General features: G+C 38.1%; 1 long non-coding RNA gene across 2 annotated transcripts in view; it reads left to right on the top strand.

The window, feature by feature from the left end:
- Positions 1–20,788, top strand: part of LOC131400576 (uncharacterized) — a 42,634-nt gene that overhangs the window by 10,237 nt on the left and 11,609 nt on the right. Inside the window, exons 2-3 of one of the 2 annotated variants that reach the window (XR_009217376.1) lie at positions 18,811–18,925; positions 19,130–19,412. This is a non-coding gene — a long non-coding RNA (uncharacterized LOC131400576). Of the gene's footprint in view, positions 1–18,810; positions 18,926–19,129; positions 19,413–20,788 lie in introns of those variants that run through there. The other variant, XR_009217375.1, reaches the window with a different exon arrangement.

Genomic DNA, 20,788 nt, shown 5'->3' with positions numbered 1-20,788 from the left:
ATTACCCTAAATGTAAATGGATTGAACTCTCCAATCAAAAGATACAGAGTGGCAGGATGGATTAAAAAGCAAGACCCAACAATATGCTGCCTTCAGGAAACACATCTTAGCACTAAAGACAAGCACAGGCTCAGAGTGAAAGGATGGAAGACAATACTCCAAGCTAATGGCAAACAAAAGAAAGCAGGTGTTGCCATACTCATATCAGACAAAGTAGACTTCAAGATAAAACAGGTTAAGAAAGACAAAGAAGGGAAATATATAATGATAAAAGGGACACTCCATCAAGAAGACATATCACTTATAAATATATATGCACCCAACATAGGAGCACCAATGTACATAAAACAACTATTAACAAACCTAAAAGGAGAAATCAACAACAACACAATAATAGTAGGGGATCTTAACACCCCACTTACAGCAATGGATAGATCATCCAGACAAAAAGTTAATAAAGAAATATTAGACTTAAATGAAAAACTGGACGAGATGGACCTAGTAGACATATACAGAGCACTCCACCCAAAAACAGCTGACTACACATTCTTCTCAAGCGCGCACGGAACATTCTCTAGGATAGACCATATGTTGGGAAACAAAGCAAGCCTCAATAAATTTAAGAAGATTGAAATCATAACAAGCATCTTTTCAGACCATAAGGCTATGAAACTGGAAATGAACCAGGAAAAAAAAACTGGGAAAGTGACAAAAATGTGGAGATTAAACAACATGCTACTGAACAACCAATGGATCATTGATGAAATTAAAGGAGAAATCAAAAACTATCTGGAAACAAACGAAAATGATAACATGCCATATCAAACCATATGGGACGCAGCAAAAGCGGTCCTGAGAGGGAAACTCATAGCGATACAAGCCCACCTTAACAAACAAGAAAAAGCCCTAATAGGCAACCTTAAATTACACCTAACAGAACTAGAAAAAGAAGAACAAACAAAGCCCAAAGCCAGCAGAAGGAGAGAAATAATAAAAATCAGAGCAGAAATAAATGATATTGAGACCAAAAAAACAGTAGAAAGGATTAATGAAACAAAGAGTTGGTTCTTCGAGAAGATAAACAAAATAGACAAACCCTTAGCCAGGCTTACTAAGAAAAAAAGAGAAAAGGCTCAAGTAAATAAAATTAGAAATGAAAGAGGAGAAATTACAACGGATACCATGGAAATACAGAGGATTATAAGAGAATACTATGAGAAATTATATGCCAACAAATTGGACAATCTAGAAGAAATGGATAAATTCTTAGACTTATACAACCTCCCAAAATTGAACCAAGAAGAAATGGAGAATCTGAATAGACCAATCACAAGTAAAGAGATTGAAATAGTAATCAAAAACCTCCCAAAAAATAAAAGTCCAGGACCAGATGGCTTCTCCAGTGAATTTTACCAAACATTCAAAGAAGATTTAATACCCATCCTCCTCAAACTATTCCAAAAAATAGAGGAAGATGGAACACTTCCTAAATCATTCTATGAGGCCAACATCACCCTGATACCAAAACCAGACAAAGACAATACAAAGAAAGAAAATTATAGGCCAATATCGCTGATGAACATTGATGCAAAAATCCTCAACAAAATATTGGCAAACCGAATACAACAATATATTAAAAAGATCATACACCATGATCAAGTGGGATTTATACCAGAGACGCAGGGATGGTTCAACATCCGCAAATCAATCAACGTGATACATCACATCAACAAAACAAAGAATAAAAACCACATGATCGTCTCAATAGACGCAGAGAAGGCATTTGACAAGATACAACATCCATTTATGATAAAAACTCTCAATAAAATGGGAATAGAAGGAAAGTACCTTAACATAATAAAGGCCATATATGACAAACCCACAGCTAACATCATACTCAACGGGGAAAGACTGAAAGCCATTCCTCTGAGAACAGGAACGAGGCAGGGCTGCCCACTCTCACCACTCCTGTTCAACATAGTACTGGAGGTTTTGGCCAGAGCAATTAGGCAAGAAAAAGGAATAAAAGGAATCCAAATAGGTAACAAAGAAGTGAAACTCTCACTATTTGCAGATGACATGATTGTATATATAGAAAACCCTAAAGAATCTGTTGGAAAACTGTTAGAAACAATCAACAACTACAGCAAAGTTGCAGGGTACAAAATCAATCTACAAAAATCAGTTGCATTTCTATATGCTAATAATGAACTAACAGAAAGAGAGCTCAAAAAGATAATACCATTTACAATTGCATCAAAAAGAATAAAATACCTAGGAATAAATCTTACCAAGGAGGTGAAGGACCTATACAATGAGAACTACAAGACATTATTGAGGGAAATCTACGATGACATAAAGAAATGGAAAGATATCCCATGCACGTGGATTGGAAGAATAAACATAGTTAAAATGTCTATATTACCTAAAGCAATCTACAGATTCAATGCAATCCCAATCAGAATCCCAATGACATTCTTCACAGAAATAGAAAAAAGAATACTAAAATTTATATGGGGCAACAAAAGGCCCCGAATAGCTAAAGAAATCCTAAAGAAAAAGAACAAAGCAGGAGGCATCACAATTCCTGACTTCAAAACATACTACAAAGCAATAGTAATCAAAACAGCATGGTACTGGTACAAAAACAGACACACAGATCAATGGAACAGAATTGAAAGCCCAGAAATAAAACCACACATATACGGACAGCTAATTTTCGACAAAGGTGCTAAGGACATGCAATGGAGAAAGGAAAGTCTCTTCAATAAATGGTGTTGGGAAAACTGGACAGCCACATGCAAAAGAATGAAAGTGGACCATGTGCTATCGCCATTCACAAAAATTAACTCAAAATGGATCAAAGACCTGAAGGTGAGACCTGAAACTATAAAACTCATAGAAGAAAATATAGGCAACACACTATTTGACATTGGGTTTAAAGGAATCTTTTCGGATGACATGCCTACCCAGACTAGGGAAACTAAAGAAAAAATAAACAAGTGGGACTTTATCAGACTAAAGAGCTTTTATAAGACAAATGAAACCAGAATCAAGATGAACAAACAACCAACCAGCTGGGAGAGAATATTTGCAAAACATACATCTGACAAGGGGTTGATCTCCATAATATATAAAGAACTCACACAATTGAACAACAAAAAAACAAACAACCCGATCAAAAAATGGGCAGAGGAAATGAACAGACACTTCTCTAAGGAAGATATACAGATGACCAATAGGCACATGAAAAGATGCTCAACATCACTAATCATCAGGGAAATGCAAATCAAAACAACACTAAGATACCACCTCACGCCCGTTAGAATGGCTATAATCACCAAGACAAAAAACAACAAATGTTGGAGAGGATGTGGAGAAACAGGAACCCTCATACACAGCTGGTGGGAATGCAAATTGGTGCAGCCTCTACGGAAAACGGTATGGAGATTCCTCAAAGAATTCAAAATAGAGATGCCCTATGATCCAGCCATCCCACTACTGGGAATCTATCCAACGCACCTGAAATCAACAATCCAAAGAGGCTTATGCACCCCTATGTTCATTGCAGCATTATTCACCATAGCCAAGAAGTGGAAGCAACCTAAGTGTCCCTCGACTGACGATTGGATTAAGAAAATGTGGTATATATATACAATGGAATACTACTCAGCCATAAAAAAAGACAAAATCGTCCCATTTGCAACAACATGGATGGGCCTGGAGCGTATTATGTTAAGTGAAATAAGCCAGAAAGAGAAAGACAAACACTGTATGATCTCACTCATATGTGGAATATAAACCAACACATGGACAGAGAAAACTGGACTGTGGTTACCCGGGCAGTTGGGGTGGGGGGTGGGCACAAGGGGTGAAGGGAGTCATATATGGGGTGATGGACAAACAAAAATGTACAACCCAAAATTTCACAATGTTAGAAACCATTAAAACATCAATAAAAAAAAAACAAAAAACAAAAAACCAAGTGGTGTTTTAATGGCATTCTATACTTTTGTTCATCCACCAAATCTATTGAGCACATTCTCTATATAAAGTGTTAAATCCTAGATGCTCTAGGACATATAAAAACGGCCTGACACATGGTTCCATGCCTTCAAGCTTACAATCTAGTTGAAGAGCGGATATGTGCATACAACTACCACATTAGAGAATGTTTTAAGTGTTAAGTGAGTGATATAGATATATGTGCCATTAGAATTCAGGGGAAGGGGAGATTACTTGCAGTTGGGGTGATCAGGAAAGCATTGTAGAGGGGTTAGCTTTTGAAAAGCTGGACCTTGAAAAATGAACAGGGTTAATTTTCTTAGTTATAAAATAATAACATATGTTATAGATGAATAGCACAGTCATGTATCCTTACTTAATGTACATGTTATATGCATAAAGAATTTTAATAGAGATTTACTCATACTATGCACAATGTTTTGCAGCTTCATTTAAAAAATATTCTGGATATATTTTCATGTATATATATATAATTGTTTGAACAACTCCATAGAATTCCACTGTCTGACTGTATGATAATTTATTGAACTATTCCTTCATTGATGGATATTTTTGTTTATTACTATTACAAACAGTGATGCTAAAATATGCCTGTATATTTATTTTTCTACATTTATATGGGTTTTTCTGTAGAGAAGAATCCGTTGAAGTGTAATTTCCGGATCCAAAAATATGTGTGATTTTAATTTTGTTAGGTAGTGTCAAATTTACCTGCAAATAGTTTATAGCTATTTATATCCCCACCAATAGTTTACGCAAGTTTCTTTTTATCCACGTCCTCCTCAACACGTGGTATTCTAAGTTTTACTTTTTGCCAGTCTGATATGTGAAATATAGCATCTCGTTTTAATTTGTATTTATTTTATGAATAAGGTAGCATCTTATATGTTTATGGGCCATTTTTATTTCTTTTTCAGTAAATTTTGCTTTCTGCTGACCATTTTTCTATTGATTTGTTGGCTTTTATGAGCTCTTTGCACGTTAAAGAAAGTCTCTTATTTTCTGTTATATGTGTTAAAAAATATGTTTTCCAGTTTTTTTTATCTGATTGATATTTTTTGCCATATAGATGTTTTCAAGTTGTATATAGTCAATCCCTGAACTCTCTGCTTTGTTAACTACTCCTCTCTTTTGGGCAGGGCTTTAAAAGGAGAGCTCCTATCAAGGAGATAGGAGTTTGGAGCTGTAGGCTGGAGCTTTAATACCTGGCTAAGGAGTTTGACTTGATCATGCTGACAGTGAGGAACCACTGTGGGGAAAGGGGAGTTGCAGGGTTTTAAGAAGACGGGTTTGGCAATATCGGGGAGTAGCTGATAGAAGGGAAGAAGGTAGAATCAGGAAGATCAGACAGGAGGCTCATGCATTATCAATCAAGCATGTTGGGACAAAAGTCTCACCTAGTGGAGTTGGTAGTGGGTTTGGCAAGGTTTTAAGAGACATTCCAAAGGCAGCATTGACAGAATTTGATGACTTGCCTGGGTGATAGTAGAGTTACCGATAATTCTGAACTTAAAGGTTTATGATTCCGTTAAATTAAACGGAGGCTGTCTCTTGATTTGAAATTTAAGTGCATTTTCTTTCCTGTTTAGTTCAATTCACCAAACATTTACTATGAGCTGCTATATGCCAGCCCTTGTGCTTGGAGCTGGAGATATAAAGATACACATGGACTCTGGCCTCAAGGAATTCACAGTGTAGTGGAGAAGACAGACAGATGTGTAAGCCAAATATTACATTACAGTTTGCCAAGTACAGCAACAGAAATATGCAAAAGATGCAGAAGTAATACAGAAGAGGGAGGGGAAACTTTGCCTGGGGAAGTCAGGCAGAGTATCACAGAGGATGGTACATACGAGCAAGTTTTTAAAGGACGAACAGGAGTTTGCCAAGTGAAAAAAGGGGAAAGAATATTTCAAGAAGTGTGAAGAATATTACAAAGGTATGGAGGTCTGGAGCACAGTGGTGTGTTTAAAGAGACCCGTGAGTATTAATTGCTGAGTGTGACAACTTTAGACTATAAAGAGGAATAACAGGAGATGTGGCTGAAGTGGCAAAGAAAAGCCAGGTTACGGAGGGCTTTGAAAGCCTTGCCAAGGATCTTGGAGCTTGCAACCTTTCAAGGATTTTAAACAGAGAATAACTGATTAGGCTTATAGGTTAGCAAGATAACCCTCCTTGGAGAGAGATGAGGCTAAAGTCAATAAGACCAGTTAGCAGGCAACTATTAAGAAGTGATGAGGGCCTGACTTTGAGCAGAAGAAGAGACTAGAGTCATTTTGGGAAAGATTCAGGAAAATCTAAACTATATGTAAATTATAGAAGATGTGAATTTCAACTAACTGTTTTTTCCTGAGGCAGTTTTTAATAGGTTTGATAATGCAGTTTCCACTGGGATTCCTAATGGAATGGATGTGTAAAACTGGTGGGACAGGAGTGGGAAGCAGTTGGTTGTTAATCTTGAGCTTAATTTAGTGGTTCTCAACTTGTTTTCTGCCTCCACACTGTGAAATTGACATCCATCAGTAACATCACTCATTACCCTGCAGTGATTTTAAACTTGGAGGAGGGGGAGGTTGGTATGAGGGAAGTTATAGAATCTCCCAGGGAACATCTACAGTTTGAAAAAGCCCCCTGGGAATTCTGCTATGTACCACTCCTCCACTCTTCCTCCACACATGCACACATTTGAGAATCACTGGCATGTTTTCAGCATTGGTGGGAGAATACACATACACACACACACACACAATTGGCAAATGAATTTACATTCACACAAAGAGTGTATATAAGCCTTTACTAAAACAGCCCCTAGTTACAGATTAATAGAAAGCAGCATCATTACACTCTAGTTTTCTTCTCTGTGATGCTGTGATTTTTTTAATGCATTTCTGATAAATATAAATCAACTCATTGGGAGAAAGTTAACCCATGGGGAGTTAAGGGAAAAAGCATGGAACAAATCCTCAGTCTAGATAGAAGGGAATATAAGATGACTAATTAATTTCATGCAGATGTGATTTTTAAGCTGACTGCTGTTACAAAGCTTCCAGAATGGGGCAAGTAAGATAGCAAATGCAATATCTGGTAATGGGGTGGGAAGAGTGCTCTCTTTAGGTGAAGACCGGGTTATTCACTAAGTAACACAGTGCATCAGGGAGGCAGTATTTGAAGCACCTGATGTAACTTCTGTGTCTAACCAGAGTTGACTCTGGCAAATGGTGATTTTCTTCCAGGTCCTTCTACCTCTCCCTTGTGGTGTCCGCTTCCTGACTCACGTGCCTAGTATCATGTTCCATCTTGCCCCACACAAGCCTGCCCTTCAATCATAACTGGCTCTCAGTAGAAGTGTGTTCACACTGTGGGGAGAATAACAGAAATCTAGGTTGTATCAGCCCTGTAAATGTTTAAATAACAAATACTGGGAGGAGTATTTGATATTCAATAATGCCTTAAACCAATGCAGTTCATAGATCAATATCACTTGGCACAATAGGCATGGTCTCCATCCTCATAGAGTTTATAGGCTAGTAGGGGAGATAGACAATGAACAAACAATTGCAATCACGATGACTCTTACAGGAGAGACAGTATGGGCAATTAATCTTGAATTATGCGATATTTAGGCAGGAGCAAAAAGTGAAGATATTTTGAGTGGGTTGTTGCAGTTCCTTTTCTGATACCCTTTAAAACATACCATAAAATTATCAGAGTACCTATGATCAGCCTACTTATCAGGCTGAGTCTCTTTGGGGACACCTTCTCTGTTACACCGCAGGGGAGATTAGCTTTCTGTTCCCTGCTTGGGTTTTCTCATTGAACTCTTCCCTGGCTAGTATCTGAGACATCATCAACTTGGGGAGGAAAAATAATGTGTATAAAACATGGATCATATTCTGTAATATCAAGTTATATATATATATATTTTTGGGGGTGAGGAAGATTAGCCCTGAGCTAACGTCTGTCGCCAATCCTCCTCTTTTTACTGAGGAAGATTGGCCCTGGGCTAACATCCATGCCCATCTTCCTCCACTTTATATGTGGGATGCCTGCCACAGTGTGGCTTGATAAGTGGCATGTAGGTCTGTGCCTGGGACCTGAACCTGTGAACCCTGGGCCACTGAAGTGGAGCATGCGAACTTAACCACTATGCCACTGGCCCAGATCCTCAAGTTATATTTTTAATGTGGAAATTCATCATAGATTCTTTCTTTTTTTCTTTTTTTTGGTGAGGAAGATTTGCCCTGAGCTAATATCTGTTGGCAATTGTCCTCTTTTTTTTTTTTTTTGCTTGAGGAAGATTATCCCTGAGCTAACATCTGCGCCCATCTTCCTCTACTTTGTATGTGGGTTGCCTCCACAGCGTGGCTGATGAGTGGAGTAGGTCCGCGTCTGGGATCTGAACCCGTGAACCTGGGCTGCTGAAGCAGAGCGTGTGGAACTTCAACCACTTGGCCATGGGGCTGGCCCCCATCATAGATTCTTTTTAAAGATCATCCATTAAGGGAGAAACTCACCTCAAAGACAAAAATGCAGACACGGCTCAAACTGACTACACTTATGCATAAACCCTCCTTACAGTCCCTCAGCAGAGAGTGGTTTGTTTCCCTCTATCCTGTCACTTTTTGCTTTTTTGAGCCATTTTAATTCACACATGCCATAGAGGCTTTGTACATGAAGACTCTTCTTGCCTCTTGCACTGAAGGGTCTATTATACACCTTTATCTTTGTTCATTTAAGTAACTGTGTGTGGAAATTTCACATTCTCCAGAAACTGATTTGGCAGAAACCCAAGAAGCTCAGGAGGTAATGTGCCTGAGACTGGAGGTCATTTTGAGTTCCATTTCCCAGTAATCTTGGGAAAAGTGTCAGGTGTGGACTTTTGAAAGGTTAATTTTTTCTCAGATTGTAAATTCTGGCCTCAGATTTTCTTCTCCTCGTAAACACTCACAGGGTCATGATACTTCCTGGCATGACCCAAATTTATTTATTATTCATAATAAACTTCTTACTGGAACATTTAGGTTCAGTCTGTGCTTATATTTAGTGTTGCTGTGCATATCTGAGACTACAATCTCCAACTTCGAAAATCTTCTAGCATATTTAGCTTAAAGTGTGTTTTTGGGGTAGAATTATTTACAAGCTTGCTTTCTTACTGGTATCAAATGGGTTATTGAACATGGACAGTTGTAGAGTCATACATAGTTGGTGGGGTTGGTCCAGGCATGTGTGTTCTGTGCTCAGGTATTTGACACCATTACTAGACTGGATTGACACAATCAGAAGCTGCTACCAACTGGCTCCTTTAAGGTGTACAGAATAAATTATCTTTCAGTATCACGATCCAGTGAGATAAGGCTGCCTAGGCACAGGATTATAATAGGAATTATCAGATTGGCAACCTGAAATGGGAATTTGATTCTGGATAGGCAATCAGAAGGTTTTCTATATTAGTGATTGCCAGAAGGTTAAAGTGAGACAAGACTTGGCAACCAAGAAACTATGACAAGGAGGAGTCTAGGGTTATGATTGGTTAGAACTAAGCTCAAGGTCTGAAATCCAGGCCTACAGGCATGGTGCAGAGAAGAAATCACGTCTCTGAGGTCAAGGCAGTCAGAAATCCAGAATTTTAGATAGTTTCAGATCAAGAACCAATTTTAGAAGCACAGAGGTAAGTCCTATCTTAAGTCATAGATTAACTCCTGGGTTCTTTGGTAGTTCAGACTGAGGCTAGCACTTCCAACTGAATGGAGGTAGCCCTTGATCTGTGGGTATCATCAAGGAAGTAGCTAAAAATGTATTCTCACCTGGCTAGGGTAGGGCTAGGAGAACTAATATCCATAAAGAATCATAAGCCCAGTGAAAAATGAGTTGGAATGATGATCTTGACAATGATAATAATAATGATATCAGCAAATATTTATTAAGTATTTAATAAGTGTTGACATGCTTCAGCTCATTTCATCCTTAGAGCAACCTGTGTGTAGGTACTATTAATATATGCATATTTACAACTGTGAAAACCTAGGCTCAGAAAATTTTAGTAATTTTCCCAAGATCAATCAGCTGATAAATTGAAAAGTTGAGTTGCATATACCTCCTCTCTTTAATTGTAACTATATAGGCTGACATTAGCCCCATAGCACCACCTACCCACATAAGAAATGAAGATCCTCATGAACAGAAAGGAGTAGGTAAACATGGTAAAGTGGCTGACGATTAATGCTTCTGACTCTCTTTTCTGCTCTGTTCTCTTGGTACTTGCCTGATAAAGTCTTTCAGCTGACTCTTGGTTAACTCAGCAGGCATCTTTTGGGGACGTACTCCCTGCCCAGTCCCATACTGGGCTGTCTGGGGTTGTCTTTCTCACATGTTCTCATTAAAAGGAAAATAGTCCAGAATAGTAATATTTAATTTCTTTAGATTATACTGAACTCTGTAGTGTGATTGCTTAATGTAATTAATTCTTCCATCATTGGATCATTATTTTTTGACTCTTTGTCCTTGGCTGATTACAGGCATGATTAAAGACAATACTCCAGTGATGTTTGCCTTCCAGGCCCTATGACTTCTCTATTCCAGACAGAATCTTTGTTTCCCTTGTTTCAGATAAGCCTTCCTTGACCAATTGTTGCTTTTCAGGTTGCCTGAGGGGTTGCTGCCATATTTCTTAGGTCTACAGGAGCACTCTATCCTATGAAGCTGGGCTTCTCGAGCAATAATGCCTCTACCTCAGCTCAAGAGTCAGTTGCATATTTTTCACTTGGTACCTGGGCCTATGCAGATGTCCAGTTTTGCTACCACTGGCATTTTTTGATATTAGACTACATAGTACATACAGGATTCATGAAAGGTTTTGACTAATCGTATCTCCAAATTAACTCCAGAGTCACAGATCTGTCAGGGTCATTAGTCTCCTGAACTTTTTCTTCTATTCTACTTTAAGTCTTACATCTCTGCCTGCAACCTTCTGTATTGCATATCATTTACATTCTAGTTCCTCATTTTCTCAGACTGTAAAATGGGGATAATCATTCTTGTGCCTTCCTTGCCCACAGGGGTGGCAGGAGGATGAATGTGTTCTGCTTGTGGAGTCCTTTGGGCCCTTGGGGAAAATGACACTCTATTAATTCAAGGCAGTAATATTGAGAAAGGATGACTGTTAGGAACACATATAAATTATTTAGAGTTTGATCATCTCAATTTAAGTTTACCCAGGGTATTTTACAGTGTTTGTACAGATTTCAGAGGCTGTGGCAGATCTCTCCAAAGCCATTAAGAGGGTTTTCAGGCATTTGCTGATATTAATTTTAGTAAAATATGGGATCTCTCTGTAAGTAGGATCATTAAAATAATTGATTATTGGAGCACATTACTTTACAAAAGTAATCCAGAGAGAGACACCTATAATCTCTCAACCTAAAAAATCACACAAACTGTGATTGCAGGTCACAAATGACTTTAGTAAGATGTCGTAGGGGATAATATAGAGTCTTGAGAGTCTGACAAGAGCAGTATGCCTGTTTCTTTTATTATCAATAGACGGGAGCACAACAGTCCGTTCATCCATTTTATAAAAAAATAAGAGGTAAAAAGCTACTGACTAGGCCACATACCTGAACAAAACTGACATTGGAGGGTGAAATGGAGCCTAAAGGGATTACCTAGTCTCAGGCAGTTTTCTGTCATCCCCATGGAATAGGCAGGAAAAGATATCAAGCAAGGTTGAGGGATTCTGCATGAATGGTGAGGTTCTTCCTGGCCCCTATGATAATACTTAATAAAAAACTCATTTTTCCTCTGCTACCTCCTGTGGCAGAGTGTGTGTATAGGGAGGGGTGGTGGGAGTGGAGGTGGTTGGGGAGTAGTGGGGAGATGACCTCAGGTGGCGCTGCTCCCATTACTCGGCCAGCTTGAGCTTGACACTTTACCCTGCCCTGCTCTTACCTTTAAATGGAGTACTTGCATAAGCTCTTAGAATTAGGCGAAAACTCCACAACTCACACAGAGCCTGCAGGCAATCATTGCAGCTAAAATCTCTGTCCCATTTCCTCTCTTGACTTCCCCTTGAACTTTATGTGCCTTCCTCCATTCACTTTTGCTTTGTGGATATAAATTTCTTGTTCTTCTCATTTAGAGGTTTTTATTGAAATCAATGTCCCTTCAAAATGATGAAAGGAAGAGATGAATTTTAACTATACAAGTAAATAGCCAATCACTGATACATCAGACAACATCGCATCATCCACTCAGGAACCTCTGAAAGGGAAGATTACTTCTGTTGCACATGATGTCTTACTTGATTAAAATATTTAGTGCTTTTTTTTATTCAAATACAGTACCATCATCAAATGTTATTATGAATATTTACATACTCATCAAGATAAAGAGGGGCTTTTCAGATTTTTCTGTTGAGTTTTGTTTGAGTCCTTTGATAAGTGAAACAGAGCTGTTGACTGTTGTGCTCTTCCTTTCCAGCATGTTCACAGAATTGTGACAGCAGGCAAATAGTTAAATTCTTTTGCAGAATGTTAAGTGCTGGGAGGAAGAATTTTCCTCTACTTTGCAAAGGTTCTTTTACCTGGTTTAATAATCAAATTGACATGAGACAGATTAACAGGAGAAAACTAAATTTAATTGCATAAGTACAGGAATCTCACATATACTAGAGGGTGAGAGACCCCACAAAAATGAGAAGTTCAGAGACAGAAAGGTAAAATGAGGTATATGTGCCATCTTGAGCTAGGAAACGGGATGGGGTCCTGAGGCTTCAGAGAAGAGGAGAGTAATTCACAGGATAATAAGAAGAGCAGATATTCAGTACGTAGAGGTTTGCTCTGGCATATTGATAGGTCATAAAAAGCTATTTCTGATAATAATTCTTATTATGGGCAAGGCCCCCAATTTAAATTCTTTAAGAGAGAGGTAAAAATTTCTCTTGAGTCCACAGGGTCTTGATTGCCTTCAGCTCAAAACAATCCACATGCCAAAGTGACACATCCTGGGGAGGCCTTTTCTGAACCCCTTCATAAGGTACAAATACTATAGGTCCTACAGCATTTGTCATCCTTTAATAGTGTAGGAGAGGAAAAATAATTTTCCTTCTACCCTTCTAGGTTCTTGGCTGAGACTCTCCTGTAATAAAAAGACAGATTAACAGGAGAAAAACAAACAGAAGTTTAACAACACGTGTACCTCCTATATACATGGGAGAGACCCAGGAAAACTGAGTGACTCTCCAAAATAACCCAAGCCAACACCTTAAATCCATCACCAGCTAAAGACAAAAGAAGATTTTGGAGGGGGCAGCCAACTATGGGAGGCTATCAGGAAAAGCACAGTAAACAAGGGTAAGGTTGTTATGCAGATTTAAGTCATTGCCTTCTCCATTGATAAGAATTTCTATAGATTTAATCATCCTCCTTTCCTGGTACAGAAAGGGAGACACCCTTACAAATGATTTCCCTTCTACATGTAAATGTCTCTTTCAAAAGAGTAACTTGTACTAGGTTTTAAGAGCTTCTCCTGTGTCTTCTGTTTCTTAAAAATAACCAGTCTAAAATAATATGCTAAACAGGCATATTTTGAGGTGGCAAATTCTGCTCCCCTTCAATAGTAAACCTTCTAACAATATTAGGGCTTGGCAGAACACATGATTCAATTCTCAGCCCCAGAGTGCGTATTTCTATAATTATTTAAAGGTAGGTAGTGTGGCATAGTGGAAAGAGTATAGAAGTCTGGCCAGAATACCTGACTAGTATGTATGAATTAATCACTACACTCAAAGCCACATAGCAAGTAAGTGACAAAACTGAAACTCAAACCTAGGTCTGTCTGACTAGATATCCTGTGCTTCTAAACTCTAGCTATACAGGCTGTCAGAGGTATAATAATGTATCCTATAATAATAACTGCCATATTGTATTGAGCATTTACCATGTGCGAGATACTGCACTTTACATGCATTATCACATTTAATATGTCACAGCTGAGGAAATTGAAACTTCAAGATATCTCTATGTGATTCAGAACAAGTCACTTCGTTTCTCTGGACCTCAATTGCCTCTTTTCCCAGGCTTTCTAAGTCTTAACTGCTCACAAAAGGACAACCACCTGGTGTATGTGATGATAATATTGAGTTCCTGCCATCAGCACCCTAAGTCCACAAATCCCCCCCTCCCTCACCCAGTCCCTTTTTGCTTTCTGAAACTCTGTGTGGTTTGGCATCGCTAGCTGCTCCTGTGTTTCCATTTGCCATAGGCTTCACCTGCTGCCTTCCCAAGAACTTCTTTCCATTCTTACCCTCTCTCTTGTCTATGTCTTCTACCTCTCCTCTTTCCTATCAGCGTTTAAATATACTCATATTGTGGGAGATCAAAATTTGGCTACTCCAAAATATATCTCTTTACCTTGATTATTTTCTCTGATGGACATTTGACCTCCCCCATTAAACTTGGTATTATTTTCTCCTGCTAACCTGTCTTTTAATTATTTGGCCAGCCATAAGAACCTTAAGAGAAAGGGCGGAGGGGGATTCTCCCTCTTCCCCAACAGTTCTGGCGCCCAATGCAGGGCAAAAATTTCACTGGCTGGACACTGCTCACTCCTGGACTACTGCAGCGGAGAGGTCCCGGACCCCTGACAAGAGCCAGCAGGAGGTGAGAGTTCTTACTATGTCATCTTCCCGGATCTCTGCCTGCAGGGTCTAATGGAAGCAAGAGTGGTAAGTTTTTTTTCTTTCTAAATTTAGATTAACAGGAGAAAATATTGGTGAAACTAGCTTCTTGGACTCAGTGACTCTAGGATCTGGTTGGGTGCCCATAGGATAATTGATCCTTTTCCTTCCAGAAATAGTCTTTGTCCCTGTCTCTCTTTTTGTCATTTACACAGGCATCTCTACAAGCCTGTTGTCTGGGCTTTTGCCTTGTTCTATGTCTTGAGAGCTTGGCTTTGTGACCTTTCTGGTCTCCGCCATCTGGAGGATGTACGTACCGGCGTGCGTCTTGGCGGTGTGGGAGATCAAGATTTGGCCATCCTAAAATATATCTCTTTACCTTGATTGTTTTCTCTGAGGGACATCTGACCTCCCCCGCTAACTGCCTAAAGAATTTGACATGGTGGCTCCTTTCTGGAACAGATCTTCTATCATGATGGCTGTAAAGATAATGTAGGATAAATGTTACAATAGGAAAGGCACCAACAAGCCCATCTTATTGAAAGTTCTGTCTCTCTGGCCACATTCTCTGGATGGCCCTGCAAGGAGTTGCCAGACATACATTTACATTTATAAGGGAAATCTCCATTTGTAAAGGTATCTCCCTTTCTGTTTTGGGAAGAGGGGGGAATGGCCTCATTTCTAGAGGCTTATCAATGTGGAAGGTGAGGCCTTAAATCTGCATAATAACCTTACTCTTGTTTACTGTGCTTTAGTGGTAATCTCCTGTAACTGACTCCCCCCACCCCCAACATCCTCCTTTGTCGTTGGCTGAACATGGTATTTAAGACGAGAATTTCTGCTATTGTGTTGAGAAACGCAGTGTCCCTGCTTTCTCCCATGTATACATGTTATTAAACTTGGTATTATTTTCTCCTGCTAACCTGTCTTGTTAATTATTTGGCCAGCCAGAAGAACCTTAAGGAAAAGGGCAGAGGGAGATTCTCCCTCTTCCCCCGACAGCGGCCAGTCAAGAAGACTGAGATTCCAGGGGACACTCTCTTTGTCCGGCTGTGCCTACTCTCAGGGAAGTTTGTCATAAGGGGTCCCATTTGCTTTATAAGGGGCTTTTGTCATCTCTTGTTGTGCTTTCTTATTTTTGGAAGTGAATTCTCTGGATTTCTTCTGGGGACGCCTCTTGCGTCCACAGTTAAAGCTTGGGATGAGTCGCTGTTAAGGTTAAGATCCTACTCGTCAATGTGGCCAGACGATGGATCATTTAAATTGGAAAAACTTCTAAATTGGGGAAGCAAAATTTTTGAGAGCTCTCACATAATTGTGTTATTGGTACCTAAGAAAAGGCCAGAAAAAAAAAAGGAAAAATTTGAGTAGCCTTAAGACCCTGACTCAGGTTACAATTGAACTGAGAAAATGTAAAAGTGTAAGTGTTGATAAGATTATAAAGGTTGGAATGTTTGAGCTAATTTATATAAAAGGGTTACATCAACTTTGCCTGAGTATGTTTTAAAATGTCTTCTCTTTTTGCCTGATTGTATTATGGGAATAGACATTGTGTCTCAGCGTTGGATATAACGCAGACGTGCAGCCTTTAGTCGTCAAATAAACTGATGTTATTTCTATTACAGAACTGGTTAACAAAAAGAATAACTTAAATGATGGCTAATTTTATCTAATGTCTCATGCAGTCTTCTAGGCAATCTAAATAATTATTGGGAACACGTAACTAAATAGATGCGAAAAAGATAAATGTTAGGTGAACTTTTAACAATAATTATGTGTTATGGTGTATATAGCTTCCAAATTCTTTTTGGTGACTTAAAACTTTAGAGTTTTGATAAATATTATGATAAAAATTCATTGAGTAGATCATTTCCAAATAAAATATTAGGCATTGATTGCTAAATATAGGTTTATCTACTTTTCGCTTATTACAAGAAAACTAAAAGATGTTTTGGGTCTATTAGTAAACATGTCTGTGTTTTATTAAAAATTTGTACTATAAAGTAACACGTTTCTAGAAATTATGAAGAGTTTATAAATTTTCCAAGTCACAGAATGCTAATGTAATAGAAAGTTTATAATTGCTTACTTAGTTTTTACTTACAAATTAAGGTTTCTAAGGGTTTAAAGTTGTAATATGTGATTAAAGCTGCTAGAAATTAATAAAGAAAATATGTTTGTATTCAAGGAAAGTAAGGTATGTGTTTTTAGTAAATAAGATATAAAAATTGGAAATATTTTGTTTGGTTAAGAAAGAAAATTATTCCAAAGTACTAGATGGGAAGAAAGGAACGCATGGGATAAATTCTAAATGTAAAAAGTAAGTGACTAAAAGTTTGTGAAAGTAAAACCCTAAAGAGTTTTATGCATGGTCAGGTTGGCTAAGATTAAAATGAATCCAATTAAGTAAATGAGTTTTAATGTCAAAAGTAAGTTGGTGCAAAATTAAAATTTAGTCTTCTCTTAAAAGGATAATTTTTCTTGAATTTTTCGTCTGAGAGGTTATAAAAGGTTTCTCCTAACCTTTGAGTAAGTCTACCTAAAAGACATAAAATCTGTGTTTTGTTAAAATAATTTTCTATGTTCAAAAGGACTGAGGTCTCTCTGTTAAGGTTTTCCTGACTATTTTAACTCTCTGTCTGCCCTAGCTGTTTCATAATGAACATTGTTTCATACTTGATCAAGTGTTTATAATAAACCTTCTTAGGTGGTATTAAGTGGGTGAATGTAATTGATAAGATGTTTTGAAATTGTATAACTACTGAAATTGTGATCTGTCCTGGTTATCAGTCTGCTTCTATTATTTTAAAGTTTTAAACGTCACAAAATTAACCAAATTTCTTTGTCAATTGCCATTTTGGGGTCTTGTTGGTTGCAGACAGTTATTTCTTTGCTCTGCTGCTTTTGCAAAATAGGTTTCATCTTCAGAGAAATTCATAGAAAGGACTCTGGCACTTACTCTAGAATACAGGTTTCTGATAAACTTTCAGATCATAAAACTGAACTTGGTAAAAAATTACAGAACTCTGATGGAGAAACTGATGACTTCATGAAGCAGCTAGCAAAAAGATCGGGATCAAGAATTGATTACACAGGACTGAATAAACCGATGAGGATGATTATAATTTTTATAATTTTTCATTTGAAATATTGCTGAATTTTTAATGTTTTGCTTTTTCAGATTTAAAGAAAACTTTTTCTCTTTTCTCCTGAGCTAGCTATAACTTATAGCAATTTGGTAAATTATATCTTTGTAAGCAGAATTGAAACATTTATCTTTTTCTCCCTACCTGATCCCTTCAGGATTTGAAAACTCTTAGGGAGTGAGTATTGTTTTCATGGCAATATAGTTATTTGCATAAGTTCAATAAGAAACTGTTCTCCTTATAACAGGACACAATTGGAAACACAGGTTATATTACCAAAGCTTTGACTAGAATATTATATTTAAGAAAAACATACAGACTCAGATATGACAAGAAAGCTTTTGAGGAATGAAGATTGGACTTTATGGAATAAAGCCATGCGGAAATATTGGCCTGGTACCTTATGTTCCAAACAACACTTACTAGGATAAGTAAGGAACTTACTTACTTACTGGCAGGTGCAAGGAACCTCGAAATATTTTGGGGAAACCTCAAGAAGAGAGGAATTCACCCAAATTTGTAGGTATTACAGGTGAAGTCTAATGACAAAATCCTTGGCTTGGCTTTCCTGGCCTCGAGAGGCCTTTAAAGGTTGGTCTGAGATTCCTTATAAAAAGTTCCAGCAAAGCAGACTTAAAAGAGCCTATATGATCAATTACTATTCTTGCTGTACTTATGTAAATACTTGGACCAAGTTTATTAAAACTAGACTTAGTTTACAAACTAGCTAGTCTTACTTTGGCTATCTTTGATAAAAATGAGGGTGATTTTAGAGAAAAAATTATTTCAATGGAAACTATAGTACACATTTGTGGATATTAGATCCTAGTTTTGTTAATTGTCTTTTGAGGCTTTTGTTTTATATCTGTTGACTGGACTGGATCCTGATTTATTCTAGTCTCCTGAAATATCTGGCCATAGATCTCCAAACTAATGTTTTTGATTTTTTCTGTCATTTTCATTCAGAGTCGTTGAGAACTGAACCTGCCCTATTTCCTGAAGCCTTGCAAACTAAAGCTGGACAACTTGATATAAGCTTAAGAGAGATTCATGTTTGTTGCTGTGTAAGCCACTCAGAAAGGTACGTGGACACCCGATGACATCATCAGAGATATTTCAAACCGCAAAAGATGCTTTGACCCTCACATCTAGAAATCTTCTTGACTGGCTGCGCCCTGGGCTCAGGAACTGGTTTACAATTTGCTCCAACCATTAACCTTGTTTTTCTTTTGTTTCCATAAAAATGCTTCTTATTAATACCTGATTGCTTGCTTCCACAATATAGGCCTAACTTTGGGAGCCCGCCTGCATCACCACCTTCTAAAATGAACTTAATCGAACTGATCTATTATCAGGACTAAGAAATGTATTCAGTGAGATGAAACAATCTACCAACTCAGCTCTGGACTATGAAACTTCTTTAAGTTTCAAAAGGACTGAGAAACTTTTAGTTTCAAAGGCAGGACTGTGGGAGATCAAAATTTGGCCACCCCAAAATATATCTCTTTATCTTGATTATTTTCTCTGATGGACATTTGACCTCCCCCACTAACTGCCTAAAGGAATTTAACTCTTGAGTGTGAACGGACTGGCAGGGTCCTCGCTAAGCCCATTCTTATCAAAGTTCTGTTTACTAAACATTTACATTTGTAAAGGTATCTCCCTCTGTGTACTGGGAAGTGGGGGGGGGGTGTAGGCCTTATCTCTGGAAACTCTTATTAGTAAGGAAAGAAAGGACTTAAATCTGCATACTCGTGATTACTGTGATTTCTGTCTCTCCAGCCACATTTTCTATAGGTGGCCCTGTAAAGAATTGTCTGACAAACATTTACATTTCCCACTCCATGTAAATTGTCTTCTTCCCCTCTGAAATCCCAAACCCCCCACCCCAGCATCCTCCTTTGTCTTTAGCTGAAGATAGTATTTAAGATGAGAAGCTCTGCCATTTTGTTGAGAAACTCAGTTTCCCTGGTTTCTCCCATGTGTATATGTTATTAAATTTGGTATTATTTTCTCCTGCTAACTTGTCTTTTAATTATTTGGCCAGCCAGAAGAACCTTAAGGGAAAGGGTGGAGGGGGATTCTTCCTCTTCCCCAACAATATGTTCCCCCTCTTAAACACTATCACAAAACTCCTTCAAAACTCTGTGTTCTTCCTGTTAATGCTCTCTTTTCACTTAAAAATCAAATTTTTTGAATAAATTGCCTTCACTCATCATCTGTATTTTCTCACCTCCCAGTCACTGTTCATGCCACTGTGATCTGGCTTCTGTCCTGACTACTGTCCCCTCTTTCCATATTAGTTTCCTATGGCTGCTGTAACAAATTACCACAAATTTAGTGGCTTAAAACAACACCCATTTATTATCTTACAGTTCCACAGAAGTATGACATGGTCTCACTGAGTTAAAATTAAGGTGAGGACAGGGCTGCATTCCTTTCTGGAAGCTCTAGGGGAGAATTTGTTTCCTTGCCATTTCTAGCTTCTAGAGGCTGCCCACATTCTTTGGTGAAGAAAGATTCTTCACCTTTAAAGACCCATGTGATTAGATTGGGCTCACCTGGATAATCCTGGCTAACCTCCTCAAGTTACTTAGTTTAATCACATCTGAAAAGCCCCCTTTGTCATGTAACCTAACATATTCACAGGCTCCAGGGATTAGGACATGGGGGACTTTATTCTGTCTACCACCCTCCTCTCCAAAATGTTCTCACTGAAATCACCAAAGCCTTCATTGTTGAGAACTCCAATGGGTACTTGCAATACTTGTCTTACTGTCCTCCTTGTCTACATGTGGCAGTATTGACAAACTCTTCTGTCTTGAAACTCTCTTTTAATTTCTTTCCTTTTATGACCAGTTCTTTTCTGTCTTTCTGGTCTTCCTTTACTTTGTCCTTTAAACATTGGTGTTCTCCAGAATTCAATCTTCAGCCCAATTCTATT

Source organism: Diceros bicornis, chromosome X (genome assembly GCF_020826845.1).
Source record: "Diceros bicornis minor isolate mBicDic1 chromosome X, mDicBic1.mat.cur, whole genome shotgun sequence".
Classification (NCBI taxonomy): domain Eukaryota; kingdom Metazoa; phylum Chordata; class Mammalia; order Perissodactyla; family Rhinocerotidae; genus Diceros; species Diceros bicornis.
Note: the sequence above shows the minus strand (reverse complement) of the source record. Positions and strands in the feature narration are given on the sequence as shown.